At 36.6% G+C, this 12,714-nt stretch overlaps 1 protein-coding gene across 6 annotated transcripts in view; it reads right to left on the bottom strand.

The window, feature by feature from the left end:
* LOC6565661 (cAMP-specific 3',5'-cyclic phosphodiesterase) overlaps nt 1-12,714 on the bottom strand; it is a 117,185-nt gene that overhangs the window by 92,629 nt on the left and 11,842 nt on the right. For 3 of the 6 annotated variants that reach the window (XM_032738996.1, XM_032738997.1, XM_032738998.1), the window contains exon 1: nt 7,767-8,004. The exons of the other annotated variants lie outside the window; for them this stretch is intronic. The gene's annotated coding sequence lies outside the window, so the exon portion shown is untranslated. Of the gene's footprint in view, nt 1-7,766; nt 8,005-12,714 lie in introns of those variants that run through there. 6 annotated transcript variants of the gene reach the window in all.

Genomic DNA, 12,714 nt, shown 5'->3' with positions numbered 1-12,714 from the left:
CATTAAAATATTGTTAAATTGCCGGCATCCGCATTAAGTTTCAGTGGAGGGATTTAAAAGCAAACAACTTTAAACCTAAACAGGAAATAGAAGCGGACCTTGGGAGTGCTGCTCTCGAAATGCCCTTACTCACATGCATATACATATATATATATATATTCCTAATCTCATCTTGAGAATGACCTGATTTGGACTGTTATAACAGAGATAATTATAAGAAGCCAGAAAGATAATTATAATTATATCGAATTGAAATGACAACAGTTATACTCAAACTCATTAACTGTTACATAAGTTTTAAGGAAATCATAGTACAACGTGCACTTGGCAGGGTATCGAAAAAGGGTCACGAGCCATTTTCATAAATTTCAATTAGATTTAAGGAATTTGTTTGCCGCCTTGGCCGAAAAACTGCCAAATAGACAAGGAGACCAGAAATAATAATAGAATAAATTTGCCACACAATGTTTACGTGCTCCTTAAAATTTGCTGCGACTGCTGTATTTTGGAAATGTTAGCATTTTGGCATTTTGCTTATAATTAAATGATTCGATTAACGCGTGATTTCATTTGAGCGAGAAATGATTCTCGATTGACCAGATTTCGATATTTCAAAATGGCCATAAAACTGAATGGATTATGCAAATAATTGAAATAATGATTTGAGAGCACTGCAGGGGAAAAATAAAACAAATATGCAAACAAAGATTTATTTGAATTTGTTGTGCAACAAATATTTGTTCATTGACTAATTGCCTTTGGAAATACATATATATATATTTCAACAAAATTGTTTTAAAGCCAAGTATGTGCGTACTTCAAATCTATTAATTTAATTTTATTTTTTTGTTAGTTTTATTAATGGCATTTGTTCTGTTGCTAAGTGTATATTAAAGGGCAATTGTGTGTGGCATAAATTTCAAATGGTTCAATGGCAATTAAGGCGTTTGATTGATGTGCTTATGATGCCATGTGGCTCTCCAGCTCTGTTCTGTTCTGTTCTATTTCAATTGCCATTCAATTGTTTCTTATGTATAATTTTGCGTAATACTCGCTCATAAATATTTTCTAAATTGAGCGTCAACTGGCACGAAACATTTGCGCTGTCAGCTGCAGGGTCGGTTGCTGGGCACAAATATTATCAGGTGGTGCTTGTGGATGCTGTGCGTGTGTGTGTGTGTGTGTGTGTGTGTATTCCAAAAGGAAGTGGCTAAAACTACACATACACAGAAACACAGTAAATATCGAGTGAAAACCAAATTCTTTGAATTCTACCCGCCAAGAAGCAGTGTCACAAAGGAAAAAGCAGCATTGACTGTGCCATGCGAGCTTAACACAAGCATAATACTCATGATGATAATGATGATGATGATGATGATGATGATGATGATTACAATGTTGATATTGTGCTTGAAGATGCTTATATGAGTACATGGCAGATGGCAACGGCGCTTTATTTTCATGTCAGCTTTGGTGACCTCAATGAAAGCAATTCACCGTTGTCCTCCCACCACAAGGAGCTGTAAAACGTTTGAATTACAAATGGCAACAACAGGTCAGCGATGCCATTGACTTTGCTCCCAGCTCCATGTTATTTCAGACCGCTCTGTTATCTTTGGCAACTGTCGTTGGCGTTGACTGTCAGCTGCCCTCGACAGTCAACAGTTGTGATTCTTATGTAATCGATCAAAATTTATCTGATAAATAGGAATAAATTGATTTGAAATTGATACAATTGACAGGCAACGTAACGAATAAATAGCACAGATTATTGTGTATATTTTTGTTGTCTTGTTTTTCTTTTCTTGTAATTCAATTAATCAATTGAAATAGCAATTACAAGCAAAGTTTGGGAACATCAATTGGTTTAAGGCAAGTGCTTCCAGCTTTACACCAAAACATTAACAATCCAAAAAAAAACAGATGTGGATAGCATACAGATATTTTTGTATGCATATATATTTTTATTTGGCAAAAAAATTGAGAACCAGATCGATTCATGCATATGATAAATCAACTGGAATGGTTTTCGCACGCTCAAGTGAATGGTTTTAAATTTTTCCACTTCGGGACGACAATGAAAATGTACTTGAAATTGCGTATACGACGCTGTGTTGTCATCGTCTTGAATTACATAAAATAATTGAATTTGTTTGTTTGGCTTCAAGTTGCTTTTCATAAACGTAGGGAAATGGCAGCAGTTTTCAAAAGGAATAAGAAGAATTTGCTGCTTGCATACACACGAAACGAGATGGAAATAACAAAAAATAGCTAAGCATTTACATGCTCCACAATCACAAGCACAACCAACAAGAACCAACAAGAACCGCCAACCAACCAACCATCCAACCATCCAACCAAAAAAAAAAAAAAAAACCCAGCCCTAAAACCAACTGAAAATTGACTCATCGATTTTCGATATTTAAACCGTGCAATTTGACTTGATTTTTGGAGGGTTGGAAACACTCAGCGAAAATCTAGCATCGAATCTATGATGGAATTGCAATGAAACCAGGTAGCCTTAGGCAAACTGTTCTTAATTTGGATTGGCATTTCGAGTAGGATATATTAATGTTAATTAATAAATACTCGATACTAATTGTTCATTGGTATTGCTTTGTTGCGATCTGCAACTTAATGTGCACAAAAGACATGGCGCATTTCGACCAGCAAATTTGACTTTGTGGTTATTATATTTGCATATGTAATACCAAACATTTGGCACTGGAGAGCGAGAGAGAGAGCGAGAGAAAACCACATACAGCAGGAGATGCGAAATCAATAGACAATCGACGAGTGGGACCAACAGTGAGAAGATGCGAGATGGAAACAGACAGAGGAATGTCTGATTGGTGCAGGTGGTCAGCAAATTAATTTACATACAATTCACAATTGTTGGCAATGGCAACCACAACGACAAATGCATTTCAATGCTGAAGCTGACGAATAAGTCCAGCAGCATTCAATATGCTATTTGTTTTAACATTAAACACACAATACATAATACATAATATATAATATATAATACACAATATATACAATATATGGTAAACAATATACAATATACAATCTTCAACATACAAGACCCAGCTGTTAATGCAAGGCGGTTGGGTCATGTGCTTCGATTTATCAACAGTATTTCTATTTGTACTTTTGGCACAAAATATTTACACAATTGACAGCTGCTCGATGCCCGCTGTTCACTGCTAGCTGCCTGCCGCCGACATCAGCAGCAAAAGCAGAAGCAGCAGCAGCAAAAAAAAACAGAGGCAAAAGCAGAGACAGAGGCAAAGGCAGAAGCAGTAGCAGTGGCAGTGGCACTGGCAGGCAACAGAGCGCAACAGCATTTGTGCCGTTCTTCTGTAGGGGGCAAGTGCCCGCCCGCCCATACTCCACTATATTTTTGCCACAAATGTATTATCTAAGCTTATTGTCACATAATCTCTGTCAACATAAAGCAGGCCACATCCGCAACTCCCCCAAAAATGGCCTTAGGAAATACGCTTACTGTGAGGCTATTACGGCTTGCTAATGTGCTTGGGTTATATTCATAGAGTACTCTTTCGCTTGGCCCTTGAGTAGTGCTCAGCGCATTCAATTACGCTTTGTGGCTGGTAGCTGGTAGCTGGCAGCTGGCAGCATAGGGCCAAGTATGAAATTACCAGACGATGAGCCTCACTTACTCTGCTGTGCTCCATAATCGATTTTTGGTGTTCTTTTTCTCTCTCTCTCTCTCTCTCTCTCTCTCTTTATCTACATTTCTTTGTAGCTTTATTTTTATTATTTTATTACTTTCTCTTTTCTAAATCAAATTCTATTTAAAATTATATTATGAAATTTGTGGACAGATGCTAAATTGGCACTACTAATTTAATATTATTGCTTCGCACGAATTGGCCATAAAGATATTTTAAGAATTTTATCATATATATCTTTTTACTAATACTTTTATTGTATTCATTTTGTTAAATAAACGCTCGCATTTCCCTTTTAAATTTTTTTAACTAGCTTAAGCTATCCATGATGTAAGAAAATCAAATGTTTCCCACTTTTCAACTCCTGAAATTGGATTTCTGAACGAGTTTTCAGTTGATTTCGAGCTATAAATAATATAGTGAGTAATTTTTTACACAAAATTAGATGAGGAAGTGCAATAAAAGTTCGTTGTGAACTTGATGGGTTGACATTCTTTTAACATTCGGTTTGTGTTCAAGTTTTTGCCACTTGTGAAGTAATTGTGCGTATACGCAATATTTCATTCTTCAATTATTCTATCGCTGCAGGTTTGTGTTTGCGTCAGTGAGTATGGTGTGTGTGTGTGGCCTTGGCCCTGTGTGTGTGTATATAGGTGTTGTGGTATATACAAAAATTGCCTGTGGCTTTTCTTTTGCACTTATTTCATGATTAAATATACACGAATAGGGTATCTTTGCTTAGTTGGCTCACGCGGTTGCAGTTCCAACTTTATCTCAGTTTCACAACCAGCACATTTTTCTAAAAACACACATATATATATACATATAAATATATATATATATATATCGCAGCAATTGTATATACCAAATCGCACACACACCTCTAATCCATCTAATATAAGTGTTAAAAAAGTGGTTCTAATTAAAAAGAGAAGTCGAGGCCAACGAATAATGAATAGATTTTGGCATTTGTGCTACTGATAAAGCCACTTGGCTGTCAGTCTAATCAATCAATATGCTCGCCTCACATTTTGGCATGTTGCATAAACTCATCCAATCCAAAATGGCAGCCATAAACGTTCCCACGACACACACACACACACACACAGCCAGTCACATATTGATTATTTATGTGCTATGTTGTCAAACAATTTGCATACAAAACAGAAAGCAAAAAATAAAACTTCGAATTAAGACGCAAATCGAAGCTGGCAACCTGTCTATAATCATTTATTTGGACTTATTGTTGTTGTCATTATAATTGTTATCGCTGTTGTAGCGTGCTAATAGCAAATTAGAGTCCACAAATTGTGTCAAGTTGAAGTTCAAATGGCCGAAGCCATTTTGTGTGCTGCCAACATCAGCATCAACAACCAATTTCCCCAAATTGGTGACCGAATGGAAAATGTGAAAATTTCAGAAACAGCGACCGCATGACAAAACGGATTTCAATGCACATTGCCAACTGTGATGAATTCAATTTGTAATTAGTGACCGACAAGCACAAGCTGAAACATTAATTGGATATGTCGAGGAAAACTGAAAATGGACGAATAGTGTTTAACTTGAGTGCTAAATTACTTGTTGGTGGCAATGCAAAGTGGCAAATACAAAGTGCATGCCGCATGCAAAGTTGAAAGACAGATGATTGGCATTAGGGTGGACCATAAGCCACGCCAAGAATATTCACTCGATATTAAGAACTGTAGAAAAAAATTGAGCAACAAATTGGAGTATATGTAAAACATTCGAACATTCGTTCAAATACCTCGTTGAGTGTATTTATGACTAAGCGAACTTGAAGCAATCATGTGAATGCTCTGTCAACTATTTAATTAGCTCTAAATAAATATATATAAATATGAGTGTATCAAAATACAATAACTACAACAATGAGTACGAGTGGCAGTTAACGTCTGCTGCTGCAATTACGCAAATCGAGTACAGAATGCCGATGAATAGATGCACTTGCAGCTGTAGCCACAAGTCAATTGGAGGCAAGCCCTTTGGAGTTTTATGCTGCTGCAAGTGTTGCCATTGCACAACAGTGCATGCCAATGCATGTGACTAACCAAATACCAGCATTTTCTATTAACCAATCAAGTCAAGTTTTCATACCCTCAACGAATATGTTTATTATATATATATATATATATTTATGTGTGTGAGTCAGGCACATGGAAAGACCTTAGTCGATGTTTACTTTTCCATTTAAATATAAATTGCCCTTAAGGCACATGTGCCACATATAAAAATCAATATAAAACAGCCATTTGCAAAACCACCCACAAAACCATCCACAGCCACTAACAATTTCAAATGTCTGGGACCTTTTGAGCAATTTTCTATGACAAATCTCAGAAAATTTCTACAAAATTGTTGCAATTTGCCAATCAGTGCAATATGCCATATATTATATCTATATGTATATATATATATATATATATATATAAATGTGTAAAGAAAAAGGCAGACAGTGGGCGAGGGTAAAGAGTTGGCTTTAAATTGTACAACAGTAATTGACACTGTGTAAATGCAAATCCTTTAAGTGCTGTTGAAGTGCCAGGCACTTGACAGCCGAGTGCTGGGCGTCTAAGAGCCCGCTGGCAGTTGGCAGCCACAGTTTTGGCTGGAGGCGATTGACATCGTCACGTCGAAAAGTGTAGACACACCTTGGCCATTGGCTATATTTAGCCAATATTTGGCAAATATTTAAAAAGCAAACGCTTTATCTCAATCTTATCACAAGCGACATACATTCATACACACAAATACGTATGTTCCTCACTTATCAAGACGTTCAAATCTCTGTCCTATTCTCATATCGAAACAGAGAGAGAGAGAGAGACAGAGAGGGGGAGAGATGGTGAGGTTGGTGGTGGGGGTGCGTGTGAGTGTTTACAATGAAAGTGTGCTTCACAGCCGCAATGTCGCCCATTAATTGCTGCATACGTCAATCGCAGATTTGATATACGTACATATGTCTACATATATATATATCAAACTTATATCGAACAAGCATTAGCCATGTACACAACTTGTAGTCTTTTTTTTCTCATTGTTTTTGCTTTTATTTAGTTGTTTTTTTTTTTTGTTGTTGTTGTTTTGTGATTCGAACGTTTGAGTTCCGCGCAGAGACACGCAGTACTTATTACAATCGAACAAACAATGGTACATATATGTTATCTTATCGACGCTAGCTGAATAAGACCCGCTGCTCAATGGTCCTAAACAGTTTTAAGCAGCCAGCGATACGATTGTGAAACGTGTCGCATTTCTACTAACCCGAAACCCCAAATGGCAGGTTGACTAACTTGTGTGCGACACTGTGCTTCAATGTTGCAAGGCATACATGTGGCCAGCATATGTCACACCATCAACAGCAGCAACACATAGATATATTGTGGCATTTTAATTCAATCAAATGCAGATATGTCTCGTATATTAGCTTAATGAGCGCAAATTGGATTGGGAAATGTTCTTCTTTTGACAAAAATCAACTTTTGAATAGATTAAACTAATATGAAAATAAAAACGAATGTTGAACTGTGTTAGATACTTTATTTTTGCATCTTGGGAACAGTTTGATTCATCTATAAAACATCGGTCTAAACCGAATACTGATTGTCTTGATTCACCCATTATTTTTTTTTTTAAGTTTTATTTTGCTCTCCTCATAATAAATAATATTTTCTGTCTCCAATAGATGCCAATCCGAGAGGACTCTTTGTATAAAATATGGTGAAAGTTCGGCGTTCTCTATTTGAACAATGAATGTTTGTGAGTAATCAAGTTGCTAATTGAATTAGATTAGCAGCACAGTGCGCACTAAAATCCTAAACAAGATCAGCTAACACTAACACTGTTAATTTAGTCCTCGCGATGACGCACACGCGGCGGATGCGTAATTTGTTATAGCATGTTGAGACCGGCGAGTTTTGATTACCGTTAAATGTTTGAGTTCGAGTTTCAGTTTCAGTTTCAGTTTCAGATTCAGTTTCACAGTTATGCAATTATTGTTAAAAATGTAATTACATTATTTGTGTTTGGTTGTCGTCGCCGTCAAATTACCTTTTGTATTGCGTTTCCTTGTGTTCTTCCTGTTGCGAACCTTTCGCCTACAGTTGCGATGCGTTTACAATGTGTTGTTTTTTTTTTGTTGTTGTTTTGTTTTGTTGTTCAGGTTATTGTTGCTGGTGGGTTGGTTGTTGTTCTTGTTGGTGGAGGTGTGGTGTTTAAGTTGGGCGAGTGCCCCCAACTTGACTTACGGCACAATTTGTTTCGTTTTTAATTGCTTTTTAGCTTATGGTTTTTGTATTTGTTTTTACGTATGGTGCGTGCTTCTGTTTTTTTTTATAAGTATACATAAATATATATATATATATATATAAATATATATATATATTTATATTATTTTTGTGCAAAAAGCTTCCAAAACTGTTTGGATTTAAAGCGCAAAGAGTAGAAAACAAAGATGAAATTGAAATACACACAAAGAAACATACACAAAATGAAGATAATACACTGCAATCACTTTTCGCTCTTGTTTTCCATAATATTATTATTATTATTAGTCTTATTATTATTGTGCTGCTTCTTTTGGAGCATTCTAATTTTTCTTTAAATATTTCATGTCCTTGTTTTGCACCTTGGTGACTTTGGCTGGCTTTCTGGCCAGCAGCAGCAGCTCGGTCGCTGTTTGCGATTGCTTTTGGTTTTGGTTTCGGTTTTGGTTTTGGTTTAGGTCTATTTTTATTTTCAGTTTTATCGTTAAATTTGTCTGCTTGTCTTCGTTGTTGCAGAGCACAGAATTCATACACTCGACTGCGCGTTCTGTGTGTTTTATAAATAAATAAGTTTCACATCAAATGGCCACCAAAATGAATTTTTAAGCCCAAGCCCAGCTACTCACACACACACACACACACACAGAGACACACACGTGCAAGCATACACATACTATTACAGACAGATGAAGACTGTTGCCTGAATGCGTATCTGTGGCATACAACTACCCGCACTTAGTTGCACTGCGGAATGCGTTAATTGTGCAAAAACACAAAAAAAAAACACTAACAAAATGCCAAAAACTGTTCAAATTGATTTGATTAATTCTTACAGACAATTTTAATGAATACTCTAAGCAACAAATAGCATTATGCATTCGCTTGATTTGTCACATTGTTGTGCATAATTACATGGCATAGTTTGACTAATGTGAATAGATACAGTAACAAATCTTGGAATTTGCAAATTTACAATTTAACATCTACCTATATATATAAATATATATATTATATATATATATATATATATATATATATAGTTTTTGGCAGGGCATTGTGCAAATCGTTCATTAGTCATTATTCATATCACGCAAGTCGCTTGATGAACATTTTAAAATTGCTTCAGCTGCCCCCCGAACATAAAAATTGTGTTAATTTTCGTAGACATTGTCGTTGTTTTGTTTTGTTTTTATGATTATGTGTTCGCTGTGTGGTTCTTTATTTCCTTTTCGCATTGGTGGTCGTCCAATAATTTTGATTGTTGCCAAAAATTCTTAGACATTCGGCCGCATTCCTGCCTGCCCTGGGTCAAATTAAGAGAGGAGGTGCGGAGCACCACAAAAAAAAATAATAATAAAAAAAAGCAAATACAGTGCACACTGTCTGTCGAGCTACTCTTGTTTCCACACACACTCTTATTGTGTGGCAGTGTGAGGGGGGCATGGAGCTGAGAACATGTGTTGTATTGTCTTGTCGAATTCTACAGAATTGACGCGTTTATAACGCGTTAATTGATAGCAAGTGATATGTTCAAATTATTGCCGTGTGCGATTTCCATTTAATTTTGATTTATTTCTTGAATTGATTGACTCATGAATGTCTCAGACGTTGACAGCATTTAAAAGATCTGTCGACAAAGCCTAACCAAAGTATTCTTGTTTCTCCCCTTCACACTTTTGTTTGAGTCACTATTAAATTTAGCAAGTCCATGAGCGGTTAACATTAATCATTGTGATTAATTTGATATTTTTGCTTATCTGTAAGGGGCCCACCTGACCGCACTTCGTTTCATTTTCAACGTAGATCATAGCGATAAAACGCGTTGTGCCAACAAACCTTCCTCCCACTCGGCAATAAATTACTCGCTCTATGCGGCTTGATTCTCTGGCGCAGGCGGCTTAAAATTTATGCTAAACAAACAAGAACAATCAATAAAAGCGATTAATTTGTCGCAATAAATGGGAAATTGGCTGAAACGAGAGACGCTGCCTACGCCTGCCTCTCTCGCTGCGAGACACAGCTAATTTCTGCTCAACATTTCTATGTAATTATTCTCTGTGCTTCTGTTTCTGTGTCTGTTTCTGTTTTTGTGTCACTGTATCTATTTGACTTTGGGCTAGTAGGCAAAGTCTGCAACAACCTTATATGGGTGACCCATTTCATGTTCATATATGGTTAAAAAAAAAAAGAAAAATAACAAAAAAAAAAGGAACTATACACAACAGCACACACACATACATCAATACTCAGCGAAAGATTTTGACTTTGTGCCGCATTTTTTTCGGCTATGGATTCTGTGCCCTGTAACAAGTTCAGTTCATCGTCCGTTGTTGTTGTTGTTGTTGTTGTAGTTGTTGGATGTTGCACTAATTGCCAGCGGATAGTATCTGAGAGAGTCACTCGTCTGTTTCGTTCTTTTTTTGCGTTACACACATCACATTTCCAGGGCTGGGCACTTTGATTTCAGTTTTAGAGCACCTGCGGTGCTCAACACGCGACACATGCACAAAAAAAAAAAAAAAAAATACGAAATTAGCATGGAATACAAAAAAAAAAAAAAAAACTAGAGAAAAATCATCTACTAGCAGTCAAAAAGATATGCTAGGAATAGCACAACACTCGACTTTACACACGCGCGCGATGTTGTTCTTGTTGTTGTTGTGGATGTTGTGGTTGTTGTTGTTACAGTTGTTGCTGCTGTTGTTGCTGCTGTTGTTGTTACAGTTGTTGCTTATTGTTCTGCGTCTTATGGTGCTTGCAATTGTTGATGGTGGTTGTTTGGTTATGGCTGCGCTGCTGTTGTGGACACGTGCTGACACTGCTGCAAGTTAGCTGTGGCTGCTGTGGCTGCCGCCGGTTTCGCTTTCAAATTCTTTAGTCGCTGCTGCTGGCTAAACCTTCACGCTAGACGTTTGCTACGCAACTGACATGCGGCATCGGTTCGTGACTAACGACGACCAAACAAAGACAACGACGACGTCGGCGACGACAACAATGCGCAACTCGGCAGCGGTTCGTTCGCTTAACGTTCGCTTTCAACATGTTGCGAGCAAAATTGTGCAGAAAAAAAAAACCGCCGAGCAGTAAAAGTGCACCAGCTGCAGCTCGGGCTTCAGTTTGTCAGCTTTTTGTTTCTTTGGCAAAACAAGTCATAAATTGAGAGAGCTCAACAAGAAGACACCCTGAACGCAAGTTATCACCTAATAAAAGTCGTGTACTTCTTAGATATATGTTTTTTGTGTGTGTCAGTTTTTCTTTTCTTAATTCCAGGGTATATTTTTCTAAACTTTTGCATAAGTATGTCTAGTTCTCAGGCTGTTTTGCTGTTAATATGTGCATAAAAGAATAACTCTATTCTATATTATTTATTTTGTTATTATATTATTATTAAAGATCAGAATTTTTAATATCTCACATTTACAAACACTTTAGATAGTTCATATGACTAACGGATAAAAGGATTTTTTCCAAAAATAAAGGTTTGCATTTCTACTTCTCAGAAATACTTGTTAAGAAACATATTTCTGAAAAATATAGAAAAAGTTTTGTCTAATTTAAAGACAGAATATTTTGTTTTTTTTAGAATATGTTCCTATCCAACTACAGAGTAATATTTTTCAATTGCCATCAGTTCTTGGTTTATATCTGTATCTCGAACTCAGTAAGGCTTTGATCTGCGTATGCTATATAAGAATATATATATTCTCAATTTAAAGTCTGGCCTCTGCCTGTTACATACTTTAGCACAAGTATATTATACCCGTTTTACACATGCTTCTGCCTCGTTCGGCGGCAACTAGAAATTGGTAGTCAACGGCAAAACAGTTGGAAAAAGCCAAGGACAAGCAAACAGAACAAGCAAACAAACAGCTGCAGTTTTTCCCTGCCGAAAAGAAAGCATATTAAAAACCGCAGACTACAATGTTTAATATTTGTGTTTTATTAAGAGAATTATAAATTATTTGGAAGCATTTGTATGCACGTGCAACTATTGCAATTCATGTCAAATTGTATTATGACAAACTGCAATTACAGTTCAAATACCAAAAAAGAACGAAATTATCGCTTTTATTTTGCAAGCCAACATGTTGCTAAGTAGTGTGCTTCTAGCCAACATGTTGGCTGTCATTACTATTTGGCTGAGTGGCGGCATTAATGATGTGGCTGCCGCAAACACGAAGCACTCGCTGCCTGAGCAGCAGCCCTCGGTGGCGGCACCAAATCCCAGACACGCATCATTTATAGAAATGTATAGACAACAATGGCCGATAAGGTAATGATGCAGCTCGGGGCTTACCATTTTATTTTGTGCCAAAACGCTTCGTGCAATGCGGCGTATGATTTACAAACATTTGCAAGCATTTATCAACAGCGGCACTCGACGACTCCCCATGGAGAATTGGAGTTGTTAAGCAGTACAAAACCAAATTAAAAAAAAAATAAATGTTTATTTATAATATGCATACCATAACATCATAACATTCTTTGAAATGGAATTTGTTTTTGTTTAAATTTCCCAACAATCTGTGTTAATTGTGTCTCTATACACAGCATCCAATGTGTCTTCCGCTCTATATCCCATTTGCACTATATACATACATACATATAAACACAACAACAACGAGTACTCGAGGTAAACGCGTTTCATCATCTAAATTAGAGCAATATTTGATGTATTTTTCAGTTTGTGCAGGTGTTTTGGGCCGACAAAAGCTCTAATACACATAGACAAA

This window comes from Drosophila grimshawi, unplaced genomic scaffold (assembly GCF_018153295.1).
Source record: "Drosophila grimshawi isolate 15287-2541.00 unplaced genomic scaffold, ASM1815329v1 contig_848, whole genome shotgun sequence".
NCBI lineage: Eukaryota > Metazoa > Arthropoda > Insecta > Diptera > Drosophilidae > Drosophila > Drosophila grimshawi.
This window is presented reverse-complemented; position numbering and strand designations above follow the sequence as displayed.